Below are 22342 nucleotides of genomic sequence, written 5' to 3'. Positions count from 1 at the left end.
TGAAAATAGAGTCTTCTCGTGGGAAAGAAAAAACTGCAAGGTCTCTGGCATAATATAACCATTTGCAAGGCTGGTACAATGGTCCAGCTGTCGCTAACTTACCATGGCAAGAAATGGGCTTGCTAAAGGAGTGTGGATTCACCCAGAAGGACACACATCAACACGACAGAATCTGTGGCACGAAGATGCAGGTCTGAGGCAGAACAAGCCCAGCAACAAGGAACACAGAGGCTTGGGGCAGGAAGAGAAATTCTGGGCATGGCTTCACAGCCTTCCTGTAAAACCCCGTGTGCTCAGCCATGCTAGAGCAAGGGAGAACAAGAAGAAGCTGGCCGCCTTCAGTTTATTATGGTGTTCAAGAGGCCTCCTAACCCGGCAGACTATTCCTTTCCTATGAAGTTCTCACCAGTATCACTTAGAGCTCCATCTTCCCCCAGTTCCTAAACCACACATCCAAACATATGCCTTCCATTGTCATTCTGATTGTCTAGTCACCACCACAGCACTGTATTTCCATTTCTTCAGGGATTTGAGATATCCACTGTGATTCCAAGATTACCTTTAAGGGCTTCCATAAAAGCCCTTCTCCATCATACATTCCTTAATACTTCATATTTTACTTACAGAGACAAGTTATCCAAAATAATTAAGGCGTGAGGCATTCTGGATGAGTGAGTCATTTAGATAACTGAACGCTAATTCATTAAGCACCGAAATATTTCTATAGTCTTGCTAAAATAAATGATGCCTTAGTAAACAAAGAATATAAAAAATAGTTCAAAATTCTATCCAACTTTCAAGATCCAGTCTGATCACAAACATTCCCTGAAAGCATCCTCCAACCCCCTCTTGCCACCTCTACCCACCACCAGAAATAGCCTCTCTTTGGCTGTGATCCCACATTTTGATTATACCTCCTTTGCAGCACACTGCATGGTCTGCTTGAGGTTAGAGATTTAAATGCACCTTGTCTAACTTAAAAAAAAAAAAAAAAAAGTTCCTGGAGACCAGAGACCTTCTTTTTTAATACCAAGGTGCCTAGTTCAAGGCAGGCCTACAAACACTTCACAAACTGAAATACTCTTAGTGATTCAGACGCTGTAAAGGGCACCATAACACAGCAGAGCCTTCAAGGGTTCCCGAGCTCTGGAGGGCAGGGAAGTGTGACATTAGAGAACACGTTAGTATCGTTAAAATCCTCTTTGGCCTCTGTCAGTATTTCTCAGCTTTAGAGAAAGTGTTTTTCTACAAGGTAAAAATACTCTAAATTCCTGTTTGTTTGGGTTTTTTTTCCTAAAAGGGAATTAGTTCATCTCAACTTGCAAACAGAAAGCTCTGGTGGAGGTGGCACTGCTAAACCTCCACTGGTCTCAAGACGTGCGTTCGAATGGCTATCTGCAGTTCAGCAGGGAGATGAGACGGCGCGTGGAAGGACGTGATAAGTGACAGGAATATAGCCAAGATGCTATGCCATGTTTGACACCCAGTTCACCAGTGTGAAAGCCAGGCTCCTCAGTCTGGAAATACGGAACAGAGCACACGATCGAGCAATTCAAGTTTCAGGTGCAAGGTCCAAAGCAACCACTTCTAGCAGGGTAACAACATCCTCTTCCCAAAGCTTTAGTGTGTGGGCATGACAAAACAGGTGGTGAGTATGGTTTAAATATTCCAAACACTCAACTCAAACCCTCCTCACCAGCAACAAGGGATTCTAAGTGGTCAGCCCAGGATGGTGAACTCCACGTTCCCTCCCCAGCAGCTATGCTCTTGCAGGATTCCTTTTCCTTGTCATGGAAACAAACAGAATTTTCTTCATAAAAATAGGGAGAATGGGGTGGTAGGGTTGCTGGTATCATGATATTAAGGATCTAGGCATGTTCGCAGCCCCTCAGGGATAATAACCGCTCTTGTCTCTGCCTTGTCATTGAGTAAAGGGTGTTTTAATCCAGTATCTTCAGAGACAGAACTGCGTCACATAAGTTAATTGTACTGATAACTGAAGCACTAAAACATGCAAGATTAGAACAGAAAGCTTTCTAAATTCAATCGCATTACTTCCTTCTCAACCTTTCTGAACTAACCAAACCATAATTTGACCTATTCCTGCTGAACAGGATAGCAATTATGATTAATTAATGTATTTGGAGACCACAGAGGCAAACAAGACTGTTTCCTCTATGAATGTCCCCAAACTGCTGTACTTTGAATTATTTTGTGGAGAGTTTTTGTCTCTGTCATCACCAGCTGTCTCTTCCTGCTTTCGTCAGGGGGTTTGCCTCTAATGGAGGGTCTCTTAATTCAGTGCATCTGGTATCAGCTAGACCTGGAAAGGCAAGCTATTAAGAGTCACCGGCTAAGGCTCTCTCTCACCAGCCTCACTTCAGACCCAGGCAGTCGGCCTCCAGACCCCGTGTTCTTACCCATTACAGCCACATTTCCCAAACTTGCCTAATTATAAAGGACTACCAGGTGTGTGTGTGGAGGGCGGAGTGTTAAAATGCCCTCTCCTAGAAATTCTAATTCAGTGGGCCTGGGGTGGAGCCCTGGAATCTGTGTTTTTAACACAGGCCCTCAGATGATTTCCACGACCAGGTTTAGAAACACAAATCTATATGCCATCCATGCTGCCCACCTAGAATTGGGATTCCTTCAGAAGCATAATGAACCTGGGCCAAGGCCAACTTCTTCCAAAGAGACCTTGCAAGCCACAAGGCTTCCAGGTCACTGCTCTGCCAATGAATGCCCTGATCCTCTGCGGCTCCTGCAGGCTGGTCATCACACCTCTTCTCATTGCCAGTATGTCATTCACCGAAGATTTGGCACGCCTTCCTTCTCTCCACCCCAAATGTCCCGCCACCCTTTTGATGGCTGGGATAACCACATGGATGACCCAAACAACACTCCAGCCTCAGTTACTTGCCCTCCTTCACTGAGTTCGCTTCACTTCAGCCACTTATGTCTGTGGCAAAACCCATGTCCAGTAATTCATTGCTCCAACTCTGAAATCTTCCGCTCACACGTCCCGCTCTAACCACATCCTCCTGCTGCTCCACCGCTCCAATACCTCCACTGCTTGACTTCATCCACATCTCTGGTCCTTTCTCATCCGCGTGCAGCAGAGACCCCCTTACTGCTCATGTTCATCACTCCCTGCTCAACACCCTCACTTCCTCTGCCCCACTGTCCTTCCGCTGCTCACCCCCAGCAAAGCTCAACCCTGGCTCAGTCCAGCTATATGTCTCCTTTGCTCCTAAACCCAGGCAGCTGAATGTTCCTGGCGCCCTGATCAATCCACGGTCTCCTACCTCAACGGAGCCCTGCATACTGCCGAGAGGTCATGGACGTTGCCCCAAGTTCACTCTTCCTCTTCCTGACCTCAACTGTATGTCAAATCTCCTTGATTTTCCTCTGACCTCTTCCCTCTTACTCTTAGAGGACAACCTCACCCTCTATTCCACAAAGATGATGGAAGTCATCAGACTGGCGCTTGCTCTTAAGCCATCCCACCAGAAAATGCAACTGTGCCCAGATATTCCATTGTAAGGGCTGCCAAGCCCATCCATGCCTGTGCTGGGCCTACTGTTTGCTTGGTTATTTGAAGTAAACTCCCTGGTGATGATCATAACTGAAGTAAGCTGTAACGGTGGTGAATGGGGAAAAAAAATAGCCAGCCTCTCAAAGGATCCCTCTACCCTGAGAATCTTTTTAAGACTGGGAGGAGTTTAAAAAGAAAAAGAAGAAAACAAAACTATCTTACCTACAAGCATTGAACAAGTATAAATACAAACATAAAGTTGCATACATCAATAGAATGATTATAAATCCCAAGCCAAATAGTTAATTCCCTGACGATTTTTATAAACTCAAAACCAGAGGCACTGAAACACTACTGTTAGTTATGGTTTCTGTCTTTTACTCTTTTTTTTTTTTTAGCGTATGTGGGCCTCTCACTGTTGTGGCCTCTCCCGTTGCGGAGCACAGGCTCCAGACGCGTAGGCTCAGCGGCCATGGCTCACGGGCCCAGCCGCCCTGAGGCATGTGGGATCTTCCCGGACTGGGGCACGAACCCGCGTCCCCTGCATCGACAGGCGGACTCTTAACCACTGTGCCACCAGGGAAGCACTGTCTTTCACTCTTAACCAAACTCTAGTTTGTTGATGGGGCTAAAAGTCTTTTCCTAACTTTTTTTTCCTCCTTATAATATTAATATTGATAGCTAACACTGACTGTTTTTTGTGTATAATTATGCTACTCACAATGACCCTGTGAGATAAGAACTATTATTTTTCTCCATTTCCAGCTGAAAAAAACAGACATGTTAAGGAATTTGCCCAAGAGCTTGCAGCTAGAAAGTGGCAAAGGTAAAAGTAAAACACAGAGCCCAAACACAAACTAATCTCTGTGCTTTGGCACAGTGGTTATCAACAGAAACTTCCCAGGAAATGCACCACCCTAACCCAAGCATTTTTTTTATACTCCAATGTATGCTCAGAAACACAAACATGAGGAACCACCCAATATTAATATCACCGCATATTCCACATTCATTCACTCATCCCTACATTCAGATCAGGAGGCAGCAATGAATCAAAGGGAAGCAATGAATTCTACAGTCAGATCATACAGATCCAAATTCTAGCTTTCTTAGCGGCCATATTTTAAAAATTACTTCTCTAAGCTCAGTTTTCTCAAAACAAAAAAAAAACCCAAATGATAATAATGATGGTAATATAATAATATAATGATAATATAATAACCATCACCACATTAGTAGGTTCTCCCAGAGATTTACAGATAATGCACGAACACACTTAGCCACGGACCTGGCACGTAGTCTCAAGAAAGGTTAGCTGTTATAATAATTCTTATCATTCAGAAGGTACTGGGGACCTGCAGCTGGTGGAGTCTAGGCAGAGCACGGTGCCCAGACTGGACCATAAACAGGCCAAGGCTGTCCCTGCCCTCTTGGTCTTGCAGTCTACTGGAGTAGACAATAAAGAAGGAAACAAACATATGAATGAAATACTTGGAATTTTAATGAAATGCTAGCAGGAAATGCACGCGTACTGAGAGGGAGACAATGGGGAGGAAGCTACTGTAAAGGGGTGATCAGGGAAGAGGCTCCTCTGAGGAGGGACATTTTTGCTGAGCCCAGATGTTGGAGAAGGACCTTCCACAAGAAGAGTCAGGGGAACAGTGCCGGGCAGAGGGAAGGGCTGTACAGAAGAGAAGAACTTGGCATTGAGAGGAACCGATGATGATCCCACCTGACAGGAGCGCAGCAAGCCAGGAGCAGGGCAGAAAGGAGACAGAGGCCGGCACCTGAGTAAGTGTGCACGTGGGTCTGAGGGCGGTGGGAAGCCTCGAAGTGGGCAGGGGGTGAGCGGGGTGACAGGGGCTGCTAGGCTCACTGGCTGCTGGCAGGAGAACGGGTTAGAGAAGGCAGGAGTGGATGCTGGGAGACCAGGTGACAGGCAGGGACAGTCATCCAGCTGAGAGAAGACGGTGGCTGGATTAGGAGGACGGAGGGAAGGGAGGATCTGAAGTACCTGGAAGCTAGACCAACAGGCCACGCTGACGGACTGGAGGTAGGGTGAGGAATCGGGAAAAATCCAGGTCAACTTTCAGGTCTCTGGCGAAACGATGAATGGACAGTAATGACATTGAGACAGGGAAGGCTCAGGGCAGGGGAAAGCTGGGTAAGAGAGGGGAGGGGGGTCAAGAATGAGGAATACAAATTTGGAAGTTTGAGAGGGAGATTGAGCAATCGATTTTGGACACGTGAAGTTTGAGATCACTGCGAGGCTGCCAGGAGACAGAGAAGGGGGGCGGTAGGTAAAAATGTAAGTCTAGAACCAAAGAAGGGTCCAGGCGGGAGGTGTTACTGAGGTAGTCATCTGCATCTAGAGGGTAATCAAGCCCTGGGAATGGATGAGATCACTTAGGAAGAGACTATGATGAGAGAAGGGAGGTAGCCAAGCAAGAAAAGAGAAGTAGTAATACCAAATCGGGTCGGTAATCTAAAACGAAGCGTGGTAATGTAGCCCATACAAAACCACAGACCTGCCCCGACTATGTGCTTGATAAATGCCCGTGGAACAAAGAAAAATTAATTCTTAACACACTCCCTTTAGGTCTTAAAAGAATAAAAATTTTCATTTAGGATTTTTCCCCCAAGTTCTCATATGTTTGAGGCATAAGAAAAAAGATTTTGAAGGTTTGGATTGTGTTCAAAGGAATTCTTTCCCTTTAGAGCAAAAAGCAAGGATTCTTTTCAAAAACTCACTGAAATTAAAGATTGCCTACTTGAAATTTAAGCTTTTAGAAAGCTTACACTCACACTATATTCTCTCTGTAAAAATTCTACCCCAATATACAATTTTTCCCTTCCTTATAATGAAAATGCAATTATATGTTCTACTACAGATGTCATTTCATCCTGAAAGATGAAGCTGGTACTTTCAAACAGTTCAAGAGTCACGTGAGAGTTGTAAAATGCTCAAGAGATCAAGGATTTATTTTAAAATGTTTAAAAAAAAAAACTTAAGTTACCTGCTAGGCCATCCAAAAACTGATAACCAGGGAATTGAAAAGGATAAAACTGCCAGGAAAATAAGTAAATATAACAGCTACTCCTCAGATGAAAATGCATTAAAGCTGTAATTATATCTCTGGGTATCTGTTGACACAGAAAATTCACTATCCTCTTGGGGCTAATACTATCACTAAGAACTACCACACTGAAATCACAGCAGTAAACACAACTGAGATACTTTATACGTTTCAAAGATTTCCAATGTAACACAGGTATAATGCATAAGAAGGAGAGTCAGTAACATTTGCCAAAACTGTTCCTTCCCTCAACTGTTCAAGTTAAATCAAGATCGTAATTCTTTTTAAGATCATAAGCCTCACTTTGTAAAATTCTTCTCCTCAGATATGTAAAGGAGAGGACTATCCTGACTTTTAAAGCATTGTTATCCCACTTCATGATATAGCAATCTAAAAGCCTAGGAGGAAAAAAATAAATGGTTCTGATGAACCTACAGGCAGGACAGGAATAAAGATGCAGACGTAGAGAATGGATTTGCGGACACGGGGAGGGGGCAGGGTAAGCTGGGACGAAGTGAGAGAGTGGCATGGACTTATATATACTACCAAATGTAAAATAGATAGCTAGTGGGAAGCAGCCGCATAGCACAGGGAGATCAGCTCGGTGTTTTGTGTCCACCTAGAGCGGTGGGATAGGGAGGGTGGGATGGAGACGCAAGAGGGAGGAGATATGGGGATACATGTATATGTATAGCTGATTCACTTTGTTATACAGCAGAAACTAACACACCATTGTAAAGCAATTATACTCCAATAAAGATGTTAATAAATAAATAAATTAATTAATTAATTTAATTAAAGCCTAGGAGGCTACCAGGAAGGTTACATGCATGGATGGGTAGTAAGCATTCATTCATTCAACAAATATTGATTAAGCACCAAAATGGGTCAGGTCCTCTTCTGGGCCCTGAAGATACACCAGTGAAAAAAGCCTCACACTTCCAGATTAACCGAGGGAAAGAGACAATAAACCAACAAATAAATAGGTATTTGCCAAGTGGTGGTAAGTGCCATGGAGAAAAGTAAGGTCGGTTAAGGAGGACAGGGGAATGGGGTGTATCCTCCACAGAGTGGTCAGGGAAAGGCCTTGAAAGGTTACGTGGGAGCAGAGCCTGAGGGAAGAACCATGGTGTCCAGGGAACAGACTTCCAAGCCGACGCAACAGCAAATGCAAAGGCGCTGAGGCTGGCGCATGCTTGAGGTTTTTAAGGAATAGCAAAAAGATCTGCCTGGCAAGGCTGGAAGTGAGAACAGAGAGGTAGCCTCGTAGACCAAGGCAAGGACTTCAGATTTTACTTTAAGATGTGAAGTTGTTGGAGCTCTCTCAGCAAAGGACCTAATCTTTTTAAAAGGCTCGAAAAAGGAACAAGTTCTTATTAAACCAAGACATACCTCTCACAATCTATAAGTGTAAAAAAGCAGACAATAAAACAATCTTATGGTACAGCAGCATTTCTGTAAGAAAAAAAAATACTTACACATGGGAACAAAAGACTAACGGGATAAATACCAAACTATGGTTTACTATGGTTTGTGGGATGGTGGGGTTTTTCTTATGCTTTTCTTAGGTTTTTTTTTCCTAGTTTTCTGCCTTAAACATGAGTTATTTTTGTAATTTTTGATGTTATCTTAGAAAAGAAAAAAACCCACTCCCACATGAGACTGCCCTAGTCTGAAATCTTATTTAGATATGACCAAAAAAAAAATGGGGACCATTTTCTCCCCAAATTACCCTGCTTCCCATGCAATGTTTTCCTGTTACGAAGCACTGTACAAATCAAGCGCCACGCAATGTATCAAGGTCACAAAACCAACTTGGTTAATATGTTTATCATTACATAGCAGCTCTGTGCTCTACAGCAACTTTGATACCATCTTTCCAAGGCAGCAATAGAAGGGCCCTTTTCATTAATTTCCTAACACTCTTAGCTACTACTATGCCGCTTCTGGATTTTTCCACTGTATGTCTCTTAGAAACAAATTAAGCCCGAATAAGTTGTTCCAGCTAATGAAGTGCGCTTTTGGCTCTTTCCCCGTGGTTGAGAATTATCCGGCAAAATACCAATTGTTTTAGGACGCATTTTCTCTTAGTTTTGAAATATGCAATACGAAGTTACTGCAAATAAAGAACATCAAGATAACAGCATACAAGAGCATGTATAAATGGAAACTACTGTAATCCTTCTTAAAACTGAGGATGTGTGGAGGTCTCATGAATAAACATACTATACGTCCACATGACACAGATAAAGACGGAAAGGAGTGTGCCCTCCCTCCTCCTCTACACCCCCCTCCCCCCCACCACCACCACATAACATTTTCTCGCATGGCAAAAGCCCAGGGCAATCACTGCTCAGAAATGCAAACCACGCAACTCAAAATGACTCAAGCTCTCAAAACACTTTCCACCTGAGCTCCTCATCCCACCCACTCCTCAATCACTTCCGACAGGCTTCTATGAATTGAAATCCCAAACTGGGAAGGTTTAGCAACCCCCAAACTCTGCTCACATGCCACCTGCGGCATCCGGGGAGCCAGAGCCCAGCTTCGCTGCCTTTTCGAGGGCAAACACCGGTCTCAGGATGGAGGAGTCTACGGCACCCAGAGTGGCTCGAGTCCCGGCTCAGCTGCCTCCCTGGCCGAGCGGACCAGAGGCTGGGGCTGCCCCCATCCCCGCAGGACGAAGCCGGCCCGAGGGACTTGGAGCAAGTGGCTCTCGGCCGCGCGGCACCTCCGCCCCACGTTGGTCAGGCCGCCCCCCGCGCTCCCCTCCCGGCGCTCAGGCACACACGCGGTGCTCACAGCCGGCGCACACGGGGACACGCACCCTCACATGGTCCGGCGGGCATCTGCGGACACCCCCACTGCCCCGCCACAACCCCCTCGTTGCAGCCGTGTGGCCCGCGGGGGCTACTCGGACCCCGGGAGCGGCGACAGCGGCACCCTCACGCCTCCAGGGTGCCCGAGCCAGCAGTGAGTTCGGGGGGGGGGGAGGGTTGATGACAGATGGGGCGGAGGGAGGGGCTTCGGGGGGAAGGGGCGGAGCGTCCCAGCCAGGGGGTGCTGGCGGCTGACAGAAAGACCCGGGGCAGCCGGCGGGAGGGGGTGGCGGACACTGCGGGCAGGGCCGGGGGCCAGGTGTGGTGGGAGGAGCTCGCGCAGACACAGGGGGCTGACAAGAGGAGGCACACACACACACGGGGACTGACAGTCGCGGGGGCACACGGGGCCGGCGGGCCGCGGCGAGCGCTCACCTGGCAGCGGCAGCGGCGGGGGCGCCCGCGGCCGGGCTGCTCTCCCCGCGCTCCGGGCCTCCCTCCCGGCGGGTGGGCGGTCGGCCGGCCGGCGCAGGCCCCGCGGAGGCGGCGGCGGCGGCGGCGGCGGCGGCGACGACGACGCCGGAGCCGCGGACTGCTGGGCGGCGGGGACGCAGCTGCACCAACCGACTCCGGGCCGCTCGGCTCGGCTCGGCCGCACTCGGAGGCGCTCGGTTCCGCTCGGCCCCGCTCGGCTCGGCTGGGGGCGTGGCCCGAGGCCCCCCGCCCAGGTCGCCTCTGGAGCCCGGGGGGGCGGGGCTTTCGTGCGGGCGCAAGCCCCCTGACGTCGCAGAGAGCGGACCTTACCCCGGGCGCATGCGCAGGCGCTGCTCCCGCTTCTCCCCGCGTGGAGGCTGAAGGGGGCGGAGAAGGAGGGGACCGGGGGCGGATGCTGCGGCTCTGGAGGTTCCCAGCTTTTGTACTCCGTATCCTGGTCCTTCTAGAGGACCACCTGAGGAAAACCACGCCAGGCTGTACTTTCAAAAAGATGCAGGCAGGGCAGGGACCCTGGCCGTTTCCCGGCCCCTCTCCTCCCACTCCCGTGTTTCCCAACGAGCATCGCCTGGGATTTGGTTTTTCTTTTATCCCACTAGCACAGCACCGCAATTTTTTGTCTCTTCTGTTTCTTAACACAACGACGACTTCCGATGACTGCTTTCTTAACATTAAGTCTTCAGGTACTTGAGAACTTTCAAGCATCAGTTAGCCCCCTCAGGTACAATAATGCTCTTTTTTCACAGCTTCTGTTGTGGAACCTGTATGGCCTGAGGTGAGGGTGACCCTTTTCTGAGTTTTTGTCACATGTTTCAGGCACCTTTTTTGTTATGGAGTCCATGTCTGTAGCAAATATGCCCAGAAAGCGGTCCCCACCTTTAGCATCTCTCTAGTCTGACACACCTAGGTTGGAATCCCGGGTCTGCATTATAATAGCAGGTTAATAATTGGCTGAGTGACTTAGGACATGCTATTTAATCTCTCATCCATAAAAGAGCAATGAAAATATCAGTAATGAAGCCAATAGGAATGACAGAAAGGATTAAATAACAGCACACGTGCAGCTTTCTGTACAGTGCCTGGTGTTCAATAAACAACACTGACTTTAACTTCAGGTTGCATTATAACCTTCAGATCCTGAAAACCAGAGAACACAAACAAGCGCTGAGCAATATGTCCAACTTGACATGTCCAAAGCCAAACCGTGGAACTTGCCCCTCAACTTGCTCCTTTCACAGTCTTCCCCACCTCAGTTAAGGTCAATTCCATCCTTCAGTGGCTTCCGCCAAACCTTTAAGTCATCCTTGACTCCTCTCTTCCTGTTATATCCCACATGTAATCCAGTAGCAAAGTCTGTCAGCTCTACCTTTAAAATACCCTCACTTGAGCCCTCATCTTCTCTGTCCTGGAATATTGCAATAACTTCCAAACTGCTCTCCCTGATTCCACTCTGCTCTCATAGAGCTTGTTCTCAAGCAGCCAGAGAGATTCTTTTAAATCGTAAGTCAAAACCTATTTCCCTCCTCTAAAGCCTCCAGTGTCTTCCCATCTCAGAGCAAAAACCCAAAATTTTTTTTCAAGGGCCTCCAAGATCCTATTTGATCTCCCCCCTCTCCCCTCCTTACACTCTCCCACCTCTCTAACTGCATCTCTGTCCACTCAAGCCCCTCACTACTCTCCAGTCACACTAGCCTCTTTCTTGATCCTGGAATGTGCAGGCTCACTCCTACCCCAGGACCTTTGCACTGAGTGTTTCTTCCCCCAAGATTTCATAAACTCATATGCCCTTAATCCAAATTTCTATTCAGAAGTCACCTTCCCAGAAAGACATTCCCAGAACACTCTCCTAAAACATCAAGTCCCAAGCCCCATCATTCTCTCCCATCATCTTGCTTTACTTTTCCTCATAGCCCTTATGAGCTCAATAGCATCTGTAATGTTCTGACAGCAGGAACTTTGTGTTATCCACCTGCAGCATCTGGAACATGGCCTGATGTGCTTAGCTGTTCAATAAATATTTGTTGAATGAGTAAGTATATATACAGTTGACCCTCGAACAACACAGGTTTGAACTGCACATGTCACGAATCTTTTTCAATAAAGACCACTGTACTACACGATCCATGGTTGGTTGAATCCGAGGATGTGGAAGCAGGGGTACAGAGGGCCAACTATGGGGCTTGAGCATCCATGGAGGTTGGTATCTGCAGCAGATCCTGGAAACAACCCCCCACAGATACTGAGGGACAGCTGTATATAGGATATGTTACTCCCATTTAAAATTTCATTTATTCAACAAACTTTTTCGAGCATCTATTCTGATCCAGCACTGTGGGATACAGAGATAAACAATGCACTCTCCCAACCACTAAGTACTCAGTATTTCAGAGGAGCCAGACATGGAAAGAAAGAATTCTGGAAGAAAATATGTAACACTAGGTGTATGTGTCAACTGCTTTCGGAAGCAGAGAGAAGGACATCATTCGTACTACATAGGAGAGCGTGGAAAGGCTTCCCAGAGGAGGTGACAATGGGGCTGGGTCTAAAGAGTAGATGAGAAGAGGATGCCAGGCAGAGGAAACAGCATGCACTTGATACCAGTGTTGGGAGGTATGTGGCAAATAATGTTTATCCAGGGAAGCAAATCATTTTCCTTTAAAAAACATTTTAAACGAATTTGAGGTGATCCATATAATAATGTCACCTGCACTCACTCACATTCTGAGGAGCTTTCTCAAGCAGAAAAGAAACTGCCAGAAGTATAGTTGATGCAATAGAATTACAACCCAACCTCTATTCTATAGGACCAGGATAGTGACAGACTCCTTAGCTTAATCAACAGTACATAGTTCATTTCAGAGCGAGGGTCATATCGCTCTCCATGAATCCTTATGTTGCCTTTATAAAGTCTGGAGTGAAAGAATCCCGGAGGCAGTTAGTTTAATATAGTATGTAAGTAAGTAGGATTTAAATCCAGAACTCCTGAGTTTGAATCCTGTCTTCCCCACTTACTTGCTCTGTGAGCTTGAGTAAACTGACTTAACCCCCTAATGTTGTGAGAATTGAGTGAGATAATCCACATGTTGCTGTTACCACGGTGTCTGATGCGTGATGAGAACTCAAAAGTTAAAAAGGAAGTCCCATTAGTCTTCTTAAGAAAAGTTCTGAATCCAGTTATGCCAACTTATTGCCTCTCTGCTCTAAGTCCACCCTTCCTTGCCTTGCTTTGTGATACTGGAGTTGAATTCTGTCAAAATTTCTTTTTTGTCCGTGGCACAATGTTTGGCTTTGTCAGTAGAGAGTGCTAGAGGGATGCTGCTAGACCAGAGATAAACTCGAATGTCCATAAAATCCTCCCAGCTCAAGGCACTGTCTGTCCCCACCCACCACTCTTTTTCCCAGTAAATATGTATTGTGCACCTACTATGTACCTGGCTGTGTGTTAGGTTCTGGGTATGCGGCCTTGAATAAAACCAAAGACCTTCATGGAATTTACAGTCTAGTATGTCGGGCAGATATTGGTCAAATAATCAAAAACATAAATCTTACATGGTGCATGGTACCATGAGACCCAGAAATAGGAGGCTTTGGATCAAAGATGTTTAGGGAAATACTTGGTGTGAGAGCTAAAGGGGAAAATAGGGGTTAAACTGGATGTATTGGTGTGCTTGGGCTGCCATAACAAAATACCATAGACCAGGGGGCTTAAACAGCAGAAGTTAATATTCTCACAATTCTTGAGGCTGGAAGTCCAAGATCAAGCTTCCAGCCAATTCAGTTTTGGTGAAGACTCTCTTCCTGGCTTGCACATGGCTGCTTTCTCACTGTGTCCTCCTATGTGTGCATGGGGAGAGAAGAAGAGTAAACATTCTGCTATCTCTTCTTATAAGGACACTAATCCTATGGGATCAGGGGCTCACTCTCATGACCTCATTTAACTTTAATGACTTCCTTGCTCCAAATATAGCCACACTGGAAGTTAGGGCTTCGACATATGAATTTTTTGGGTACACATATGTTTAGTCCATAACACTAGGAAAATACGGGAAAGAAGAGTGCTCCCTGTAGAGGGAACAGCACATGCATAGGCGCTGTGGCTGTCAAGGGTACATGGTGATTTAAACAAAGAGGGAGAAGGCGCACGGACAATGAGGCAGATAATGGGAGGAGATCAGGCTGGAGAGGTGGACAGTGGCCAGATCATGCAGGGCCTTGAAGGTAGTGGTAATAAGTTGAGTTGTACCCTAAGAGCCCTTCAGTAAAGGTGTAGGGACAACGTACTGGGTGCATATCAGAATGGAGGGCTCAGAATGGATGCAGGGAGAAAAATAATGAAGTTGTCCAGAGTGTCCAGATTCAGCCCAGGTTATACAAATGGGCACTGGTTGGCCTGGAGGAGACACTGGCCAGCCAAGCTGCCCAGGACCAGGAAAAAGAACTTGCTTCTGGCCCAGGTGGACAGAGGCCTTGGACTACAGAGTCATCCCCAGTCACATTCTCAGCTTCTCTACAGTCCTGGCTTCTCCCCTCCCCTCTTCCACCTTCTAGACCCTGTGCCTTATACCACCTCAGTCAGGACAGCCCATCTCTGTGGCTGGTTCTGTTTCCCTAGCCCTAGTCTGGCCCAGCCTGCCTTCCTCCTTTTCCCACATTGGACCACAGGACTAAGATTCAACATGCTGCCTTCTAATGTAAGTTGGTGCAGCCACTGTGGAAAACAAGTATGGAGGTTCCTCAGAAAACTAAAAATAGAATTACCGTATGATCCAGCAATCCCACTCCTGGGCATATATCCAGACAAAACTATAATTCAAAAAGATACATGCACCCCTATGTTCATAGCAGCAGTATTCACAATAGCCAAGACATGGAAACAACCTAAATGACCATCGACAGATGAATGGATAAAGAAGATGTGGTACATATATACAATGGAATACTACTCAGTCATAAAAAAAAGAATGAAATAAAGCCATTTGCACCAACATGGATGCAACTAGAGATTATCATACTAAGTGGTGTAAGTTAGAAAGAGAAAGACAAACACCATATCATATCAGGACTTCCCCGGTGGTGCAGTTGTTAAGAATCCACCTGCCAATGCAGGGGACATGAGTTCGAGCCCTGAGCTGGGAAGATCCCACATGCCACGGAGCAACTAAGCCCGTGAGCCAGAACTACTGAGCCTGCGCTCTAGGGCCCGTGAGCCACAAACACGGAGCCTGTGTGCCACAACTACTGAAGCCTGCGTGCCTAGAGTTTATGCTCGCAACAAGAGAAGTGCACTGCAGTGAAGAGTAGCCCCCCCTCACCGCAACTAGAGAAAAGCCCACGCACAGCAACGAAAACCCAACACAGCCAAAAATAAATAAATTACTTAATTTAAAAAAATACATCCAGTCTGATTTTCTATGGCTTTAGAATTTTTACAAATTTTTTTCTTTCTTTAAAGTGGTTGCCCAAAATTAACACTTTGTGGGCTTTTAAAATGTTACAGATACTCTACAGGCCAAATATTGCTAATCTATTTGAATCAAACTGATATTTCATAGTAAAATCACAAACCATACATGTTTATTAGAGTTATTGCCAATAAAATTCCAATTAAATAGAAACAAAAGTAATTTGAGACACAGAAGGAGAAGAGAGAAGGGAAAGAAACAATATTTGAAGAGATGATAGTTAAGAATGTTTCAAAATTAATGAAAGATATTCACAGGTTCAAGAGGCTCAGCAAATAAATAATACATTGAATACTGTATAAAGAAAACCACACCTTAGACACAACATAGTCAAACTACTAAAAGCCAACAACATAGTCAAACTACTTAAACGTAGGCAGAAGAAAAAGTAAGACATATTTCAGAGAAACAACAATTAGGATGACAACCTGCTTCTCATCAAAAAGAAGACAGAAGACTAAAATGATATCTTTAAAGTTTACAGGGGGAAGAAAACTGCAAACCAAGGAATTTTGTACTCACTGAAAATAGCTTTCAAAAATTAAATGAAATAGGGCTTCCCTGGTGGCGCAGTGGTTGAGAGTCCACCTGCCGATGCGGGGGACACGGGTTCGTGCCCCGGTCTGGAAAGATCCCACGTGCCGCGGAGCTGCTGGGCCCTTAAGCCATGGCCGCTGAGCCTGCGCGTCCGGAGCCTGTACTCCGCAATGGGAGAGGCCACAGCGTACCGCAAAAAAAAAAAAAAAAGCAACTTGGAGAATTCAATGCCACAAGCCTATACTACAAGAACTAAAAGTTTTTCAAGTCAAAGAAAAACAATTCTAGGTAGAAGCATAGATCTATAAGACAAAATGAAGATCATAGGAATGGGTATATATGTGGATAAATATAAAAACTCTAAATTTAAGATAAATGACTATTTAAGGCAACAACGACAATGTACTGTGGGTTTGTAACATGAAGAAGTAAAACATATGACAAAAATACCATACAAGATAGGAGCAGTAAAGGGAATTGCACTGTTATAAGGTTCTCACATTGTGTGGAATATTGTAAAATACTAATTCAAATTATTATGCAATAAGTTAAGAATGTATATTACAATCTCTAAAGCAAGCACTTAAGATATGTATTAAAAATGGTTTATCTAAAATCCAATGGGAAAGGAATTGAAAGCATGGTCTCAAAGAGATATTTGTACGTTCATATTCATAGCAGCATTAGCCAAAAGGCAGACAATAGCCAAAAGGTAGAAGGAACCCAAATGTTCATTGACAGGTTAATGGAAAAACAAAATGTAGCATATACATACAATGGAATATTATTTAGTCTTTTTTTTTTTTTTTTTTTTTTTTTTCCAGTACGTGGGCCTCTCACCACCGCGGCCTCTCCCATTGCGGAGCACAGGCTCCGGACACGCAGGCCCAGTGGCCACGGCCCACGGGCCCAGCCGCTCCGCGGCATGCGGGATCCTCCCGGACCGGGGCACGAACCCGCGTCCCGTGCATCGGCAGGTGGACTCCCAACCGCCGCGCCACCAGGGAAGCCCTATTTAGTCTTAAAAAGAAAGAAAATTAAATTCTGACAAATGCTACAACATAGATGAACTTTGAGGATATAATGCTAATTGAAAATAAACCAGTCACAAAAAGACAAATACTGTATGACTCCATTTATATGAAATATGTAGAATGGTCAAATTCATACTGATAGAAAGTAGAATGATGGTTGCCATGGATTCCGGGGACGGATGAATGGGAAGTTATTGTTTAATGGATATAGCATTTCAGTTTTGCAAGATGAAAATGGTTCTGGAGATTGGTTGCACAAAAATGTGAATGTACTTAAAACTGGTGAACTGTACATTTATAAATGGTTATAATGTTAAACTGTGTGCTATGTACATTTTACCACAATTTTTAAAATCTAATAGAGAAGATAAAATGGAATAATAAAAAGCATTTGGCTGATCCAAAAGAAGGAAAAAAAGAGGAAAACAGGAACAAAACCCAGGCAGGACAAATAGAAGAGAAACAACAAGATTATAGAGGTAAAAGATTTGGAACCATACCTGTAAGTATGTTAAATGTAAGTGGACTAAATATTCGAATAAAAAGAAAAAAATTGACAGGCTGAATTTAAACAAACAAACAAAAAACAAGACTCGACTATCTGATGTTAATAAGAGACACACTTTATTATAAGGACATATAGGTTTAAAAGATAAAAGAATGGAAATATTCTAGCTAATGTTTAAATAAGAAATAATACTTATACAAATTCTCTCAGAAAATAGAGGAAACACTTCCCAACTTATTTTACAAGGTCAGCATAATCCTACTACCAAAACCTGGTATGAACATGACAAAAAGAAAATATCACAGACCAATATCTCTCATGACCATAAATGCAACAACTCTTAATAAAGTGTTAGCCAAATCAAATCCAGCAATAAATAAAAACGGTAATAAATCACAACTAAGTGGATTTTATCCCAGGAACGCAAATTGGTTTAACATTTAAAAACTACCAACCACATTAACAGCATAAAAGGGAAAAATAATTTGATCATCTGAATAGATGCTGAAAAAGCATCTGATAAAATTCAACATCTACTCACAATAAAACCTCTCAGCAACCTAGGAATAGGAAAGAACTTCTCAATCTGATATAGGGCATGTAAAAACTCTAGAGTTAACACCATCCTTAATGGTAAAATATTGAACATTTTCCTCCCTTAAGTCAGGAACAGAGCAAGGATACCAGCTAATACCACATCTAATCAACATTTTACTAGATGTCCTAGCCAGGGCAGTAAGGCAAAAAAGAAAAAGTCATAAAGACAGGAAAGAATAAAATAAAACTATCTTTATTCAAAGATGACATGATTGGGGCTTCCCTGGTGGCGCAGTGGTTGAGAGTCCGCCTGCCGATACAGGGGACACGGGTTCGTGTCCCGGTCCGGGAAGATCCCACATGCCGCGGAGCAGCTGGGCCCGTGAGCCATGGCCGCTGAGCCTGCGCGTCCGGAGCCTGTGCTCCGCAACGGGAGAGGCCACAACAGTGAGAGGCCTGCGTACCGCAAAAAAAAAAAAAAAAAAGATGACATGATTGTGTAGCTAGAAAATCCTAAGGAATCTCAAACAAACTTTTAGAACTAAAAAATGACTGTCTTAGTCTGGCTGCTATAACAAAATAGCACTCGGTAGCTTGTAAACAATAGAAACTTATTTCTCACAGTTCTGGAGGCTGGAAGTCTGAGATTAGGGTGCCACCATGGTCAGGTTCTGATGAAGGCTCTCTTCTGGGTTGCAAAATCAATATACCAAAATCAACCTTATTTCTATACTCCAGCAAGAATCAGAAAAGAGTTTTTAAAAAGAATAGTCAAAATAGTTTCGAAATAGCAAAAAAAAAAAAAAAAAAAACACCAAGTACCTATAGGTGGATCTTACAAAAAACATGTAAGACCTCTATGGCGGAAACCACGAACATTTTAATAGATATTAAAGAATAAATGAATAATGGAGAAAAATACCATGTTAATTAGATAAAAAGACCCAATAATGTAAAGCTATCATTCTCTCCAGTTGGTCTATAGAGTCAAAGCAATCCCAGTTGATTTTCATATGGAACACGACAAGATGATTCTAATGTAAAATTTATGTGAAACAGCAGAAAGCCAAGAACAGCTAAGATACTCCTGAAGAAGTACAAGGTGGGAAGATTTACTCTATCAGCTACTAAGACTTATAATAAAGCTCTAATAACTATGACAGTATGGTATTGGCACAAGTGTAGATGAAAACTAATGGACAGAAGAGAGACACCCCCCCCAAAAAAAAACCCAGATTAATAATAAAGATAGCACTGCAGAACAGTGTGGGGTAATGATCTTTTGAATAAATAGTGTTGAGTCAATTTAATATCCATATGGGAAAAATGACATTGGAACCCTATCTCACACCATCCTCAAAAGCCAACTTCTGATGGATTATGGACCTAAATATGAAAAGTAAAACAATAAACATGGCCTGACACACAGAAGAAACTCAATAAATGAATGGGTGTATATATGGGATGCGTTATTCCAATTTAACTTCATTTATTCAATAAACAAAAAACCAATTTCTGTTGGATTATGGACTTAAATATGTAAGGTAAAACAACACAGCTTTAGAAGATAACATACAATAATATTTTCATGACCTCAAGGTAGAAAAGGTTTTCTTAAACAAGACAGAAAAAGCACTAATCACAAAGGAGAGACTGATAAATTGGACTTTTTTTTTTTACAGTTAAGAGTTTCTGTTCATCAAGAAACATTATTAGCAGAGTGAAGAGGGAAGCTACAGAGGAGAAAGATTTGCAATGCATATAACTGACAAAGGGTTTATATCCAGAATATACCAAAAATAAAAAACCCTACTATAAATAAATAATGAAAAGATAGCCCAATAGAAAAGTGGGCAAGAACAGGCTCTTCACTTCACATCAAGAAAATCCAAATGGCCAACAACATGAAAGGTGTTTAGCCTCCTTAGTAATCAAGAAAATGAACCACAGTGAGCAACTACTACAGACCCACCAGATGGCTAAAAGTACAGACTCTGACAGTACCAACAGCTGGTGAGAACTGTTGGTGAATGTACAAGGCGAGCTCGTATATATTGCTGGGGCAGACTGTACGTGTATAATCATTTTGGAAAACAGTTTGGCATTATTTTTCAGAATTAAGCGTAAGGCATACTTATAACCCAGCAATTCTGCTCCAAAGTATATACCTAAGAGAAAAACATGCTCAGGTAGAGCAGTAGACATGTACCAAAATGTTCACAGCAGCATTATTTATAATAGTCCCAAGTTGGTAACAACCCCAATGTCAATTAGTAGTTGACGGGATAAATAAATTGTGGTATATTCACCCAATGGAATGCTATATGCTGCACTAAAAGTGAATGAACTACAGCTGCACACAACAACATGGAAGACTCTAACAAATAATGTGGAGTGAAAGAAGCCAGACAGAAAAGAACACACACTTAATGATGGCCTTTATATAAAACCCATAACCAGACAAAACTAAGTATGCCCCTGCCCCCACAGACTTCCCCCACTCCTGTACTTACGAGATATGAGAAGAGCAGTAACAAAAGACGAATTTGAAAACAAGTTGAGGAATCATTCTTTTGTCCTCAGCCACAATCAGCCCACTGCTGGAATATCTCCTGTTTGGAGGGATGATAAGAGAAAATGACTGGGAGGTGACCTGAAGGAAATTACTGACACAGATCTCTGATGTCGAGGTGGAGAATGATAGAGCCAGGCACCCTTCTGTCAGGGTCCATTGTGATGGCCTCAGTGACATTTTAATAAAGTCACTCAAAGTTAGGGGACCATAATGACAAATTTCTAGTGTGTTAAACCTTCACTGGAAACCTGGGCTAACAGGTATGGATAGTTTCTGAGGTGCAAGGTGCAATGGGGCCACGCAGCGTTTGCAAGATTCCCAATAACAAATACAATTTAGTTTGGTATACGTTCTTCCAGATTTTTTCAGGGTACCTAAACATTTTTTGTTATTATAACTATGGGATTATATTACACACACTGCTGACATTTTTTTTTCTAACTTAATAGGTGTTCAACATCTGTTGAACTTCATACTTTGTGGGGAGATGGATATATTCAGTAGCTTGATAGTGGTGATGGTTTCATAGGTATCTACACATGTGAAAACTCAAATTGTACGCTTTAAATATATGGGGTTTATTGTATATCAGTCATAACTCAGTAAAACTGGAAAAGCACTGTACCTTAAATCTGTTTCACTGTCTTCCCCACTTAACACTTTACGTTTCATCCATGCTGTTGGATGTACATCTAACTCATCATTTCTCAGTGCTGTATAGAATGCCAAGGTCTGCCTCCACCATGGTTTACTAACTCACTTCTGCCTCCTGCTCACCTACCTTGTCTTCTTATGTATCTGAGCAAACTTTCTTTAAAACATATTTCAAGGAGTAAGATTGCTGAATTCTCTGCCCCACGCATACTTACTTTTGCTGAAAACTGCCTGTTTATTTTGCTTGTTTTATGGAAGGACTGAGCAAGTTTCCATTTCTGCCAGCCGAGCATGAGAGTTCCCAGCCTCTTCACCTGGATTTCTGACCCTTCAAGCAGCAACAGCACAGAAGGCATGGATGTCATTCTTGGTGGCCAGGCCCCCGCCCCTCCCCACACTCATTTTGGTATAGACTTCATGGTTGCTGACAAATAATTGTTCAGTGTGTGACACATGGCTTTGGCCATTCCCTAGTGTTTAACAGATGGAATTTCTATATTGACTTGTTTTTTAAATCCTGTTTTTGGGGAAAGGTGCAGGTGAGAGATGGGAGCTCTGTAGCCTGTCTTTCCAAGGCACTCCCTGGCAGCCTTCAAAGGTCCCACCTACATGAAGGAACTGGGCCCCTGTGCTTAGGCCAGTGTTTTAAGCTGCAAGGAATGTGGTGACTCAGCTGGTCGTCCAGGGACACCTCTGTGAACAAGGCAGAGGGAAGGAAGTCATTACACAGACAGCTGGGTTGTAAAAAACAAAAATACTCCACACACCAAGCTTTACAAAGCAGTGTGGCTGTGTGTCCCGTGACTTAACGGGACTGCTTCTGCCACGTGGCCCTCCAGCCCACGATATGTGGCCCTCAGCTCATGACACGTGGCACCCAGCTCAGAATATGTGGCACGCAGCCCTTACTCACTGCTGGCTGCTCCTCAAGCCGCTTGGAAAGCTGACTGGGTGGGGACCCCAGGAAAATCCGTGACTGTCTTCTCCCTTCCACCCTCTCCTACTGCTTCCTGCATCATCTCTTTTCTCCTTGCTCCTTCCTCTTGAATTCTCTTGTCCTTAAAGAAAATTTAAAATATGGAATTTAGTATTCAGTGGGAGACTTGGCAGAG

The 22342-nt window shown here is 44.1% G+C and overlaps 1 protein-coding gene across 5 annotated transcripts in view; it reads right to left on the bottom strand.

The window, feature by feature from the left end:
• The window catches only part of ZHX3 (zinc fingers and homeoboxes 3), a 132901-nt gene extending 112365 nt beyond the window's left edge, over positions 1-20536 (bottom strand). For 2 of the 5 annotated variants that reach the window (XM_081255348.1, XM_081255352.1), the window contains exon 1: positions 9440-9572. The gene's annotated coding sequence lies outside the window, so the exon portion shown is untranslated. Of the gene's footprint in view, positions 1-9122; positions 9251-9439; positions 9573-9866; positions 9951-20514 lie in introns of those variants that run through there. The other 3 variants (XM_081255351.1, XM_081255349.1, XM_081255350.1) reach the window with 3 other exon arrangements.
• Positions 20537-22342: the final 1806 nt, after the last annotated feature.

Source organism: Mesoplodon bidens, assembly GCF_964165515.1.
Source record: "Mesoplodon bidens genome assembly, chromosome: 15".
In the NCBI taxonomy this organism is placed as follows: domain Eukaryota; kingdom Metazoa; phylum Chordata; class Mammalia; order Artiodactyla; family Ziphiidae; genus Mesoplodon; species Mesoplodon bidens.
Note: the sequence above shows the minus strand (reverse complement) of the source record. Positions and strands in the feature narration are given on the sequence as shown.